Source organism: Salmo trutta, chromosome 4 (genome assembly GCF_901001165.1).
Source record: "Salmo trutta chromosome 4, fSalTru1.1, whole genome shotgun sequence".
Classification (NCBI taxonomy): domain Eukaryota; kingdom Metazoa; phylum Chordata; class Actinopteri; order Salmoniformes; family Salmonidae; genus Salmo; species Salmo trutta.
Genome location: NC_042960.1, coordinates 70,913,789 through 70,928,544, shown reverse-complemented (window position 1 = coordinate 70,928,544; position 14,756 = coordinate 70,913,789). Strand labels below are relative to the sequence as shown.

Below are 14,756 nucleotides of genomic sequence, written 5' to 3'. Positions count from 1 at the left end.
ACAACAGAATGGCTTCAACAGAAGAAAATACACCTTCTGGAGTGGCCCAGTTAGAGTCCTGACCTCAACCTGATTTGAGATGCTGTGGTATGACCTCAAGAGAGCAGTTTACACCAGACATCCCAAGAATATTGCTGAACTGAAACAGTTTTGTAAACATGAATGGTCCAAACTTCCTCCTGACCGTTGTGCAGGTCTGATCCGCAACTACAGAAAACGTTTGGTTGAGGTTATTGCTGCCAAAGGAGGGTCACCCTGTTTTTCATGTATTTTTTATTTATTTCACCTTTATTTAACCAGGTAGGCCAGTTGAGAACAAGTCCTTTATTTAACCAGGTAGGCCAGTTGAGAACAAGTCCTTTATTTAACCAGGTAGGCCAGTTGAGAACAAGTTCTCATTTGCAACTGCGACCTGGCCAAGATAAAGCATAGCAATTCAACACATACAACAACACAGAGTTACACATGGAGTAAAACAAACATACAGTCAATAATACAGTAGAACAAAAGAAAACAAAAAGTCTATATACAGCGAGTGCAAATGAGGTAAGTTAAGGCAATAAATAGGCCATGGTGGCGAAGTAATTTGGGTTTCCAATCTTGGAGAGATTGGAAACCCAAATTGGTCTACATAGACAAGTTCTGGCCTGGTTTAGATCTTATCTGTCGGAAAGATATCAGTTTGTCTCTGTGAATGGTTTGTCCTCTGACAAATCAACTGTAAATTTCGGTGTTCCTCAAGGTTCCGTTTTAGGACCACTATTGTTTTCACTATATACACTGCTCAAAAAAATAAAGGGAACACTTAAACAACACAATGTAACTCCAAGTCAATCACACTTCTGTGAAATCAAACTGTCCACTTAGGAAGCAACACTGATTGACAATAAATTTCACATGCTGTTGTGCAAATGGAATAGACAACAGGTGGAAATTATAGGCAATAAGCAAGACACCCCCAATAAAGGAGTGGTTCTGCAGGTGGTAACCACAGACCACTTCTCAGTTCCTATGCTTCCCGGCTGATGTTTTGGTCACTTTTGAATGCTGGCGGTGCTTTCACTCTAGTGGTAGCATGAGACGGAGTCTACAACCCACACAAGTGGCTCAGGTAGTGCAGCTCATCCAGGATGGCACATCAATGCGAGCTGTGGCAAGAAGGTTTGCTGTGTCTGTCAGCGTAGTGTCCAGAGCATGGAGGCGCTACCAGGAGACAGGCCAGTACATCAGGAGACGTGGAGGAGGCCGTAGGAGGGCAACAACCCAGCAGCAGGACCTCTACCTCCGCCTTTGTGCAAGGAGGAGCAGGAGAATTACTGCCAGAGCAATGCAAAATGACCTCCAGCAGGCCACAAATGTGCATGTGTCTGCTCAAACGGTCAGAAACAGACTCCATGAGGGTGGTATGAGGGCCCGACGTCCACAGGTGGGGGTTGTGCTTACAGCCCAACACCGTGCAGGACGTTTGGCATTTGCCAGAGAACACCAAGATTGGCAAATTCGCCACTGGCGCCCTGTGCTCTTCACAGATGAAAGCAGGTTCACACTGAGCACGTGACAGACGTGACATAGTCTGGAGACGCCGTGGAGAATGTTCTGCTGCCTGCAACATCCTCCAGCATGACTGGTTTGGCGGTGGGTCAGTCATGGTGTGGGGTGTCATTTCTTTGGGGGGCCGCACAGCCCTCCATGTGCTCACCAGAGGTAGCCTGACTGCCATTAGGTACCGAGATGAGATCCTCAGACCCCTTGTGAGACCATATGCTGGTGCGGTTGGCCCTGGGTTCCTCCTAATGCAAGACAATATTAGACCTCATGTGGCTGGAGTGTGTCAGCAGTTCCTGCAAGAGGAAGGCATTGATGCTATGGACTGGCCCGCCCGTTCCCCAGACCTGAATCCAATTGAGCACATCTGGGACATCATGTCTCGCTCCATCCACCAACGCCACGTTGCACCACAGACTGTCCAGGAGTTGGCGGATGCTTTAGTCCAGGTCTGGGAGGAGATCCCTCAGGAGACCATCCGCCACCTCATCAGGAGCATGCCCAGGCCTTGTAGGGAGGTCATACAGGCACGTGGAGGCCACACACACTACTGAGCCTCATGTTGACTTGTTTTAAGGACATTACATCAAAGTTGGATCAGCCTGTAGTGTGGTTTTCCACTTTAGTTTTGAGTGTGACTCCAAATCCAAACCTCCATGGGTTGATAAATTGGATTTCCATTGATTAGTTTTGTGTGATTTTGTTGTCAGCACATTCAACTATGTAAAGAAAAAAGTATTTAATAAGATTATTTCTTTCATTCAGATCTAGGATGTGTTGTTTAAGTGTTCCCTTTATTTTTTTGAGCAGTATATTTTACCTCTTGGGGATGTCATTCGAAAACATAATGTTAAATTTCACTGCTATGCGGATGACACACAGCTGTACATTTCAATGAAACATGGTGAAGCCCCAAAATTGCCCTCACTAGAAGCCTGTGTCTTAGACATAAGGAAGTGGATGGCTGCAAACTTTCTACTCTTAAACTCGGACAAAACAGAGATGCTTGTTCTAGGTCCCAAGAAACAAAGAGATCTTCTGTTGAATCTGACAATTAATCTGGATGGTTGTACAGTCGTCTCAAATAAAACTGTGAAGGACCTCGGCGTTACTCTGGACCCTGATCTCTCTTTTGAAGAACATATCAAGACTGTTTCAAGGACAGCTTTTTTCCATCTACGTAACATTGCAAAAATCTGAAACTTTCTGTCCAAAAATGATGCAGAAAAATTAATCCATGCTTTTGTTACTTCTAGGTTGGACTACTGCAATGCTCTACTTTCCGGCTACCCAGATAAAGCACTAAATAAACTTCAGTTAGTGCTAAATACGGCTGCTAGAATCCTGACTAGAACCAAAAAATTTGATCATATTACTCCAGTGCTAGCCTCCCTACACTGGCTTCCTGTTAAGGCAAGGGCTGATTTCAAGGTTTTACTGCTAACCTACAAAGCATTACATGGGCTTGCTCCTACCTATCTTTCCGATTTGGTCCTGCCGTACATACTACACGTACGCTACGGTCACAAGACGCAGGCCTCCTAATTGTTCCTAGAATTTCTAAGCAAACAGCTGGAGGCAGGGCTTTCTCCTATAGAGCTCCATTTTTATGGAATAGTCTGCCTACCCATGTGAGAGACGCAGACTCAGTCTCAACCTTTAAGTCTTTACTGAAGACTCATCTATTCAGTAGGTCCTATGATTAAGTGTAGTCTGGCCCAGGGGTGTGAAGGTGAACGGAAAGGCTGGAGCAACGAACCGCCCTTGCTGTCTCTGCCTGGCCGGTTCCCCTCTCAACACTGGGATTCTCTGCCTCTAACCCTATTACGGGGGCTGAGTCACTGGCTTACTGGTGTTCTTCCATGCCGTCCCTAGGAGGGGTGCTTCACTTGAGTGGGTTGAGTCACTGACGTGGTCTTTCTGTCTGGGTTGGTGCCCCCCCTTGGGTTGTGCCGTGGCGGAGATCTTTGTGGGCTATACTCGGCCTTGTCTCAGGATGGTAAGTTGGTGTTTGAAGATATCCCTCTAGTGGTGTGGGGGCTGTGCTTTGGCAAAGTGGGTGGGGTTATATCCTGCCTGTTTGGCCCTGTCCGGGGGTATCATCGGATGGGGCCACAGTGTCTCCTGACCCCTCCTGTCTCAGCCTCCAGTATTTATGCTGCAGTAGTTTATGTGTCGGGGGGCTAGGGTCAGTCTGTTACATCTGGAGTATTTCTCTTGTCTTATCCGGTGTCCTGTGTGAATTTAAATATGCTCTCTCTAATTCTCTCTTTCTCTCTTTCTCTCTCTCGGAGGACCTGAGCCCTAAGACCATGCCTCAGGACTACCTGGCATGATGATGCCTTGCTGTCCCCAGTCCACCTGGCCGTGCTGCTGCTCTAGTTTCAACTGTTCTGCCCTCGGCTATGGAACCCTGACCTGTTCACCGGACGTGCTTGTTGCACTCTCGACAACTACTATGATTATTATTATTTGACCATGCTGGTAATTTATGAACACTTGAACATCTTGGCCATGTTCTGTTATAATCTCCACCCGGCACAGCCAGAAGAGGACTGGCCACCCCTCATAGCCTGGTTCCTCTCTAGGTTTCTTCCTAGGTTTTGGCCTTTCTAGGGAGTTTTTCCTAGCCACCGTGCTTCTACACCTGCATTGCTTGCTGTTTGGGGTTTTAGGCTGGGTTTCTGTACAGCACTTTGAGATATCAGCTGATGTAAGAAGGGCTATATAAATAAATACATTTGATTTGATTTGATTAATTACAATATAGCAATTTAACACTGGAATGGTAGATGTGCAGAAGATGAATATGCAAGTAGAGATACTGGGGTGCAAAGGAGCAAGATAAATAAATACAGTATGAGAATGAGGTAGGTAGATTGATGGGCTGTTTACAGATGGGCTATGTACAGGTGCAGTGATCTGTGAGCTGCTCTGACAGCTGGTGCTTAAAGCTAGTGAGGGAGATATGAGTCTCCAGCTTCAGAGATTTTTGCAGTTCGTTCCAGTCATTGGCAGCAGAGAACTGGAAGGAAAGGCGGCCAAAGGAGGAATTGGCTTTGGGGGTGACCAGTGAGATATACCTGCTGGAGCGCATGCTACAGGTAGTTGCTGCTATGGTGACCAGCGAGCTGAGATAAGGCGGGGCTTTACCTAGCAGGGTCTTGTAGATGACCTGTAGCCAGTGGGTTTGGCGACGAGTATGAAGCGAGGGCCAACCAACGAGAGCGTACAGGTCGCAATGGTGGGTAGTGTATGGGGCTTTGGTGACGAAACGGATGGCACTGTGATAGACTGCATCCAATTTGTTGAGTAGAGAGTTGGAGACTATTTTATAGATGACATCACCGAAGTCGAGGATCGGTAGGATGGTCAGTTTTACGAGGGTATGTTTGGCAGCATGAGTGAAAGATGCTTTGTTGCGAGATAGGAAGCTGATTCTAGATTTAATTTTGTATTGGAGATGCTTGATATGAGTCTGGAAGGAGAGTTTACAGTCTAGCCAGAAACCTAGGTATTTGTAGTTGTCCACGTATTCTAAGTCAGAGCCGTCCAGAGTAGTGATGCTGGACGGACGGGCAGGTGCGGGCAGCGATCGGTTGAAGAGCATGCATTTAGTTTTACTTGTATTTAAGAGCAGTTGGAGACCACGGAAGGAGAGTTGTATGGCATTGAAGCTCGTCTGGAGGTTAGTTAACACAGTGTCCAAAGAGAGGGGCCAGAAGTATACAGAATTATTAAATCCAAGGGTTCACATACTTTTTCCACTCTCAAAAGATCTGTATTCAAGTCTGGACTTTCACGTTGTTGTTCTGAAGCCATTCTAGCGTTTCTTGGGGTCCGATTGGAATGTAAATCTTCGATGTAGAAAAGTAGTAAAAAAATTATGAAAAACCCTTGAATGAGTTGGCGTGTCCAAACGTTTGACCGGTACTGTAAATCATAAGGATTTAGTAGCCTACTGTTGATGTTCAACCCTCCTCCAATCGTTGTTGAGATGTGATATTCTGCCCAGCGCTAGACAAGACGTAGGCCAATGTCATAGGCCTATTGTCAACCAATCATATTTCTCAAATCCTTTTGGGAAAACTTCCAGCTAAACTTGGAGATGACAGACATGGCTAGCTGGCGTGCTTCTGATTTCCATTTTACATTTGAGTCATTTAGCAGACGCTCTTATCCAGAGCGACTTACAAATTGGTGCATTCACCTTATGATATCCAATGGAACAACCACTTTACAATAGTGCATCTAAATCTTTTAAGGGGGGGGGGGTTAGAAGGATTACTTTATCCTATCCCAGGTATTCCTTAAAGAGGTGGGGTTTCAGGTGTCTCCGGAAGGTGGTGATTGACTCCGCTGTCCTGGCGTCGTGAGGGAGCTTGTTCCACCATTGGGGTGCCAGAGCAGCGAACAGTTTTGACTGGGCTGAAAAACAGTTGCCTTTGGACTGAAAAATTGTCTATAAAATAATTTCATCGAACATGTCAGAGGCTCTCCATGCTCTAGTTGGTCATTCAACATATTCGCTGCTACTTCAATCAATCGTTTTTTTTTTTTTTAAAGTATCCCTTCTACATTCCCTTCTACATTCCAAGAAATATTTCCTTGCACCAAATATTCCCAGATTTTTATAAAACAGCCACACATAGTCTCTCGTTTCAGCATCACCCAATTTTGCGCAAGGCAAAAGAGTAGGCCTGGTGCACTTCAATTAGCTCGTTGGGTTCTGCAGATTACAGGGGGTGTCCTGTTACCGTTGTGTTCAGCAGACTATAGGGGGTGTCCTGTTGCCGTTGGGTTCTGCAGATTACAGGGGGTGTCCTGTTACCGTTGTGTTCAGCAGACTATAGGGGGTGTCCTGTTGCCGTTGTGTTCAGCAGATTACAGGGGGTGTCCTGTTACCGTTGTGTTCAGCAGACTACAGGGGGTGTCCGGTTATCGTTGTGTTCAGCAGACTATAGGGGGTGTCCTGTTACCGTTGTGTTCAGCAGACTACAGGGGGTGTCCTGTCACCGTTGTGTTCAGCAGACTACAGGGGGTGTCCTGTTACCGTTGTGTTCAGCAGACTACAGGGGGTGTCCTGTTACCGTTGTGTTCAGCAGACTACAGGGGGTGTCCTGTTACCGTTGGGTTCAGCAGACTACAGGGGGTGTCCTGTTGCCGTTGTGTTCAGCAGACTACAGGGGGTGTCCTGTTACCGTTGGGTTCAGCAGACTACAGGGGGTGTCCTGTTACCGTTGTGTTCAGCAGACTACAGGGGGTGTCCTGTTGCCGTTGTGTTCAGCAGACTACAGGGGGTGTCCTGTTACCGTTGTGTTCAGCAGACTACAGGGGGTGTCCTGTTACCGTTGTGTTCAGCAGACTACAGGGGGTGTCCTGTTACCGTTGTGTTCAGCAGACTACAGGGGGTGTCCTGTTACCGTTGTGTTCAGCAGACTACAGGGGGTGTCCTGTTACCGTTGTGTTCAGCAGACTACAGGGGGTGTCCTGTTACCGTTGTGTTCAGCAGACTACAGGGGGTGTCCTGTTACCGTTGTGTTCAGCAGACTACAGGGGGTGTCCTGTTACCGTTGTGTTCAGCAGACTACAGGGGGTGTCCTGTTGCCGTTGTGTTCAGCAGACTACTGGGGGTGTCCTGTTGCCGTTGTGTTCAGCAGACTACAGGGGGTGTCCTGTTGCCGTTGTGTCCAGCAGACTACAGGGGGTGTCCTGTTACCGTTGTGTTCAGCAGACTACAGGGGGTGTCCTGTTACCGTTGTGTTCAGCAGACTACAGGGGGTGTCCTGTTACCGTTGTGTTCAGCAGACTACAGGGGGTGTCCTGTTGCCGTTGTGTTCAGCAGACTACAAGGGGGTGTCCTGTTACCGTTGTGTTCAGCAGACTACAGGGGGTGTCCTGTTGCCGTTGTGTTCAGCAGACTACAGGGGGTGTCCTGTTACCGTTGTGTTCAGCAGACTATAACCCCTTGTATAGGTTAGGGTTGGCAATGATGATTCATGGAATGAGGTTTGGCTAACTTGGTGCTTTCGGGTATGGAACATAGAACATGTTATTGAGACGATATGGGTGGACGTTGCATTTTATTCATATCCTCTAATGATATTCAATAGGCTATATCTCTCGGGAACAAAACCGTCGGAGAAATTCTGACATAATTTAGGTTTTTTATTGCTCTCCAGCAACTAAAACAATAGGGGGAGGGGGGGGGGGGTTTAGTCATGTAGGCTACACTGTACCGACGAATGTCCCCGCAAATTCATTCAGTTGCACCGCATTTGGGTGAGAAATGTCATACTACTAGTATATAGGACTATATGTCATATTACTAGTATATAGGGCTGGGGCTATATGTCATACTACTAGTATATAGGACTATATGTCATACTACTAGTATATAGGACTATATGTCATACTACTAGTATATAGGGCTGGGGCTATATGTCATACTACTAGTATATAGGGCTGGGGCTATATGTCATACTACTAGTATATAGGACTATATGTCATACTACTAGTATATAGGACTATATGTCATACTACTAGTATATAGGGCTGGGGATATATGTCATACTACTAGTATATAGGACTATATGTCATACTACTAGTATATAGGGCTGGGGCTATATGTCATACTACTAGTATATAGGACTATATGTCATACTACTAGTATATAGGACTATATGTCATACTACTAGTATATAGGGCTATATGTCATACTACTAGTATATAGGACTATATGTCATACTACTAGTATATAGGACTATATGTCATACTACTAGTATATAGGACTATATGTCATACTACTAGTATATAGGACTATATGTCATACTACTAGTATATAGGGCTGGGGCTATATGTCATACTACTAGTATATAGGACTATATGTCATACTACTAGTATATAGGACTATATGTCATACTACTAGTATATAGGGCTGGGGCTATATGTCATACTACTAGTATATAGGACTATATGTCATACTACTAGTATATAGGACTATATGTCATACTACTAGTATATAGGACTATATGTCATACTACTAGTATATAGGACTGGGGCTATATGTCATACTACTAGTATATAGGACTATATGTCATACTACTAGTATATAGGGCTGGGGCTATATGTCATACTACTAGTATATAGGGCTGGGGCTATATGTCAGCTGGTTCAGAGAATGCCAAGAGTGTGCAAAGCTGTCATCAAGGCAAAGGGTGTCTACTTTGAAGAAGCTCATATATAAAATATATTTGGATTTCTTTAACACTTTTTTGGTTACTACATGATTCCATATGTGTTATTTCATCTATTTCATAGATGTCTTCACTATTATTATGCAATGTAGAAAATAGTAAAAAATAAAGAAAACCCCTGGAATTGTTATGCATGTCCAAACTTTTGACAGGTACAGTATGTCTAAGGGTATAATATGTCTAATGGTATAATATGTCATGGTATATGTCTAATGGTATAATATGTCTAATGGTATAATATGTCTAATGGTATAATATGTCTAATGGTATAATATGTCTAAGGGTATAATATGTCTAAGGGTATATGTCTAATGGTATAATATGGTATAATATGTCTAATGGTATAATATGTCTAATGGTATAATATGTCTAATGGTATAATATGTCTAAGGGTATATGTCTAATGGTATAATATGGTATAATATGTCTAATGGTATAATATGGTATAATATGTCTAATGGTATAATATGTATAATGGTATAATATGTCTAATGGTATAATATGTCTAATGGTATAATATGTCTAAGGGTATATGTCTAATGGTATAATATGGTATAATATGGTATAATATGTCTAATGGTATAATATATCTAAGGGTATAATATGTCTAATGGTATAATATGTCTAATGGTATAATATGTCTAATGGTATAATATGTCTAATGGTATAATATGTCTAAGGGTATAATATGTCTAATGGTATAATATGTCTAATGGTATAATATGTCTAATGGTATAATATGTCTAAGGGTATATGTCTAATGGTATAATATGTCTAATGGTATAATATGTCTAATGGTATAATATGTCTAATGGGTATATGTCTAATGGTATAATATGGTATAATATATCTAATGGTATAATATGTCTAATGGTATAATATATCTAATGGTATAATATATCTAATGGTATAATATGTCTAATGGTATAATATGTCTAATGGTATAATATGTCTAAGGGTATATGTCTAATGGTATAATATGGTATAATATATCTAATGGTATAATATGTCTAATGGTATAATATATCTAATGGTATAATATATCTAATGGTATAATATGTCTAATGGTATAATATATCTAATGGTATAATATGTCTAATGGTATATGTCTAATGGTATAATATGTCTAATGGTATAATATGTCTAATGGTATAATATGGTATAATATGTCTAATGGTATAATATGTCTAATGGTATAATATGTCTAATGGTATAATATGTCTAAGGGTATATGTCTAATGGTATAATATGTCTAATGGTATAATATGGTATAATATGTGTAATGGTATAATATGTCATGGTATATTTCTAATGGTATAATATGTCTAATGGTATAATATGTCTAATGGTATAAATTGTCTAATGGTATAATATGTATAATGGTATAATATGTATAATGGTATAATATGTCTAATGGTATAATATGTCTAATGGTATAATATGTGTAATGGTATAATATGTCATGGTATATGTCTAATGGTATAATATGTCTAATGGTATAATATGTATAATGGTATAATATGTCATGGTATATGTCTAATGGTATAATATGTCTAATGTTATAATATGTCTAATGTTATAATATGTCTAATGGTATAATATGTCTAATGGTATAATATGTCTAATGGTATAGTATGTATAATGGTATAATATGTCTAATGGTATAGTATGTCTAATGGTATAATATGTCTAATGGTTTAATATGTCTAATGGGTAAATAATTTCTAAGGATATGAGCAACATTTGCACCAAGAGAACAGCAGAAAAATGAGATTCGTTGAAATTTACTCAAGATCCTATTTCACTGCCCTATGAATATCTTTGTGTTTACCAGCAGCAATCCAAAACCAGGCCTAAAACTGACTCTCCCAAGAGATTCATTCCATGACACAAAACTCTGTTGCAGCAATGCCACTGGCATTTTAAATGCCATCTCCAAGGAAGTGACCAGTCTGCAGACGCTGTTCACAATGACGTTACCTGGCTGAGTTATTACAACACTACAGGCTCCGGAGTGGCACAGTGGTCTGAGACACTGCGTCTCAGTGCTAGAGACGGTCACTACAGACACCCTGGTTCGAATCCAGGCTGTATCACAACTGGCCGTGATTGGGAGTCCCATAGGGCGGCGCACAATTGACCCAGCGTCGTCCGGATTTGGCCGGTGTAGGCTGTCATTGTAAATAATAACTGACTTGCCTAGTTAAAACCTGTTGAGGATCTTATCCCGGTATTGGGATTCATTGTCATGTGACCATGGCGGGGAATTCAAAACTGCAAGAGTAATCATTTCAAAAAATCAAATAATCAACTATTTTCCTCCATTTGAAAGATATATCTCCTAAATCTAACCACGCTGTCCGATTTTCAGAGGCATTATGGAGAATGCATAAAGTTAGGTTATGTGAGGAGAGTACATTGACAATAGCTGCGTGTAATGTTTAGCCAATTCAAAGAAGGGCATCAACAGACAGAAAACTAGCTAGAATTATGCACTTACCTTTGACAATCTGCATCAGATGACACTCATAGGACATTATGTTATACAATACATGCATTTTTAGTTCCATCAAGTTCATATTTATATCCAAAAACAGCATTTACAGTCGCGGTGAAATTCAGAATTTTTTTCGGCTGGAATGCACCCAGTGAATCCAGCATTACAAATCACGGAATTACTATTCGAAAACATTGGTAAATTATAATATTGTCATTCAAAGAATAATATATTATCATCTCGTAATTGCTACCGAAGGGCCAGATCTCAAAATAACTTTACTGGGAAATCACATTTTGTATAAACTGGGTACTATGCTAACAACAATAAGCTATATGCTAAGCTAAGCTAAACCGTTAGCATTAGCATCATCTAATATCGATAATAACATTCTAAATATCCCCTTACCTTTGATTATCTCCATCAGAAGGCGCTGCCAGAGATCCCAGGTCCAGAACAAATGTGGTTTCTTTTGACAAAGTTCATAATTTATGTCCAAATAGTTAGCGTTCAGTAGGCTCCCACAAAATGAGGTGGGCAGTGTAAAGTCACGTCGAAAAACTAAAGAAAACCTAGTAAATAATCTATTTACGTTTGTTTAAACATGTCAAACGTTGTTTAGCACTAATCTTTTGTTCCATTTTTAACGTGAAACATCAGTAAACATCAGTAATATTTTCACACAACCTATCAAGTGTCTAGAATAAACGATAATGACAAAGGCACTCTTCTCAGATTCATGCGCAGGCGCAAAAAATGAAGTGATGACGTGTCAACTTGTAAGCTTTCTAATTCGGTGTGTATTTATCACAGATGCTTCCAACAACTTTCTAAAGATCGTTGACATCTAGTGGAAGCAGTAGGAGTTGCGAACTGAATCCTTTCTCACTGTGGTATCTTTAAAACAATGACACTAAATAGTACAGTCACAAAATTCTCTTTTTTTTTTATCTATTTTTCACAGGTTTTTGCCTGCAATATGAGTTTTGTTATACTTACAGACACCATTCAAACTGTTTTAGAAAATTCAGAGTGTTTTCTATCCGAATGTGTTAATAATATGCATATCCTAGCTTCTGAGTTGGTGTAGGAGGCAGTTAAAAATGGGCACATATTTCTTTCAAAATTCTCAATACTGCCCCCGTGGCCCGTAGAGGTTAAATAAAATAAAAACATGCATAAGGACTTTCTTCCATGCACAGACACGTGCCTCTTTCTGTGAAATACACACACACACACACACACACACACACACATACCTGTCAAAGGTTCAGCATTAGTCCTGCCTGGAAAACGGCACGAAATGGGATTTGAGGGAGATTTGATTGAAGTCCCTGTTATCTGTTCACATCAAGACGACACCAGCCGTATGTAACCCCTCAGTGCTGTTAGCCACCGAACCAAAAAAGGATAGAAGCATCCAGCCCGCTGGACTCTATAGAGGAGGTTCCCAAATACCCCACTATTGAAACCCAATGGTGTGTGAACACATTTTGCTTAGACACACAGACCCTTTACAAACAAGGGTTTACTCTATAATCAAAGCTAATGTAGGAGAGGCTGATACTCTTCTGTTTACAGTGTGGACTGGGACAATGGCAATGTGGCAATAGACATGAGGGATAGCACAGCATTGGACGTTATAGTAGTGAAATTATACCCTCCTTAATTTACAGTAGTGATGATACTCTCCTTAAGTTACAGTAGTGAAATGATTCTCTCCTTAATTTACAGTAGTGAAATTATACCCTCCTTAATTTACAGTAGTGAAATGATTTTCTCCTTAAATTACAGTAGTGAAATGATTCTCTCCTTAAGTTACAGTAGTGAAATGATTCTCTCCTTAATTTACAGTAGTGAAATTATACCCTCCTTAATTTACAGTAGTGAAATGATTTTCTCCTTAAATTACAGTAGTGAAATGATTCTCTCCTTAAGTTACAGTAGTGAAATGATTCTCTCCTTAATTTACAGTAGTGAAATTATACCCTCCTTAATTTACAGTAGTGAAATGATTCTCTCCTTAAGTTACAGTAGTGAAATGATTCTCTCCTTAATTTACAGTAGTGAAATGATTCTCTCCTTAAATTACAGTAGTGAAATGATACTCTCCTTAAATTACAGTAGTGAAATGATTCTCTCCATAAGTTACAGTAGTGAAATGATACTCTCCTTAAATTACAGTAGTGAAATGATTCAATCCTTAATTTACAGTAGTGAAATGATACTCTCCTTAAATTACAGTAGTGAAATGATTTTATCCTTAATTTACAGTAGTGAAATTATACCCTCCTTAATTTACAGTAGTGAAATGATTCTCTCCTTAAGTTACAGTAGTGAAATGATTCTCTCCTTAATTTACAGTAGTGAAATGATTCTCTCCTTAAATTACAGTAGTGAAATTATACTCCTTAAATTACAGTAGTGAAATGATTCTATCCTTAATTTACAGTAGTGAAATGATACTCTCCTTAAATTACAGTAGTGAAATGATACTCTCCTTAATTTACAGTAGTGAAATGATACTCTCCTTAAATTACAGTAGGGAAATTATACCCTCCTTAATTTACAGTAGTGAAATGATTCTCTCCTTAAATTACAGTAGTGAAATGATTCTATCCTTAAATTACAGTAGTGAAATTATACCCTCCTTAATTTACAGTAGTGAAATGATTTTCTCCTTAAATTACGGTAGTGAAATGATTCTCTCCTTAAGTTACAGTAGTGAAATGATTCTCTCCTTAATTTACAGTAGTGAAATTATACCCTCCTTAATTTACAGTAGTGAAATGATTCTCTCCTTAAGTTACAGTAGTGAAATGATTCTCTCCTTAATTTACAGTAGTGAAATTATTCTCTCCTTAAATTACAGTAGTGAAATGATACTCTCCTTAAATTACAGTAGTGAAATGATTCTCTCCTTAATTTACAGTAGTGAAATGATACTCTCCTTAATTTACAGTAGTGAAATGATACTCTCCTTAAATTACAGTAGTGAAATGATTCTATCCTTAATTTACAGTAGTGAAATGATTCTCTCCTTAAATTACAGTAGTGAAATGATACTCTCCTTAAATTACAGTAGTGAAATGACTCTATCCTTAAATTACAGTAGTGAAATGATACTCTCCTTAATTTACAGTAGTGAAATGATACTCTCCTTAAATTACAGTAGTGAAATTATACCCTCCTTAATTTACAGTAGTGAAATGATTCTCTCCTTAAATTACAGTAGTGAAATGATTCTATCCTTAAATTACAGTAGTGAAATGATACCCTCAAGTTACTGTACAGTTGGTTTGGTGTGGTTCCACAGTACAGTTTGGCGTGATTCTACAGTACAGTTTGGTGTGGTTCTGCAGTTTGGTGTTGTTCCACAGTACAGTTTGGTGTGGTTCTACAGCACAGTTTGGTTTGGTTCTACAGCACAGTTTGGTTTGGTTCTACAGTTTGGTGTG

General features: G+C 40.4%; 1 protein-coding gene across 1 annotated transcript in view; it reads right to left on the bottom strand.

Moving 5' to 3' along the window:
* Positions 1-13,761, bottom strand: part of lctlb (lactase-like b) — a 49,181-nt gene extending 35,420 nt beyond the window's left edge. The window contains exon 1 of the mRNA XM_029751949.1: positions 12,558-13,761. The gene's annotated coding sequence lies outside the window, so the exon portion shown is untranslated. The remainder of the gene's footprint in view (positions 1-12,557) is intronic.
* Between the last annotated feature and the right edge of the window lie 995 nt (positions 13,762-14,756).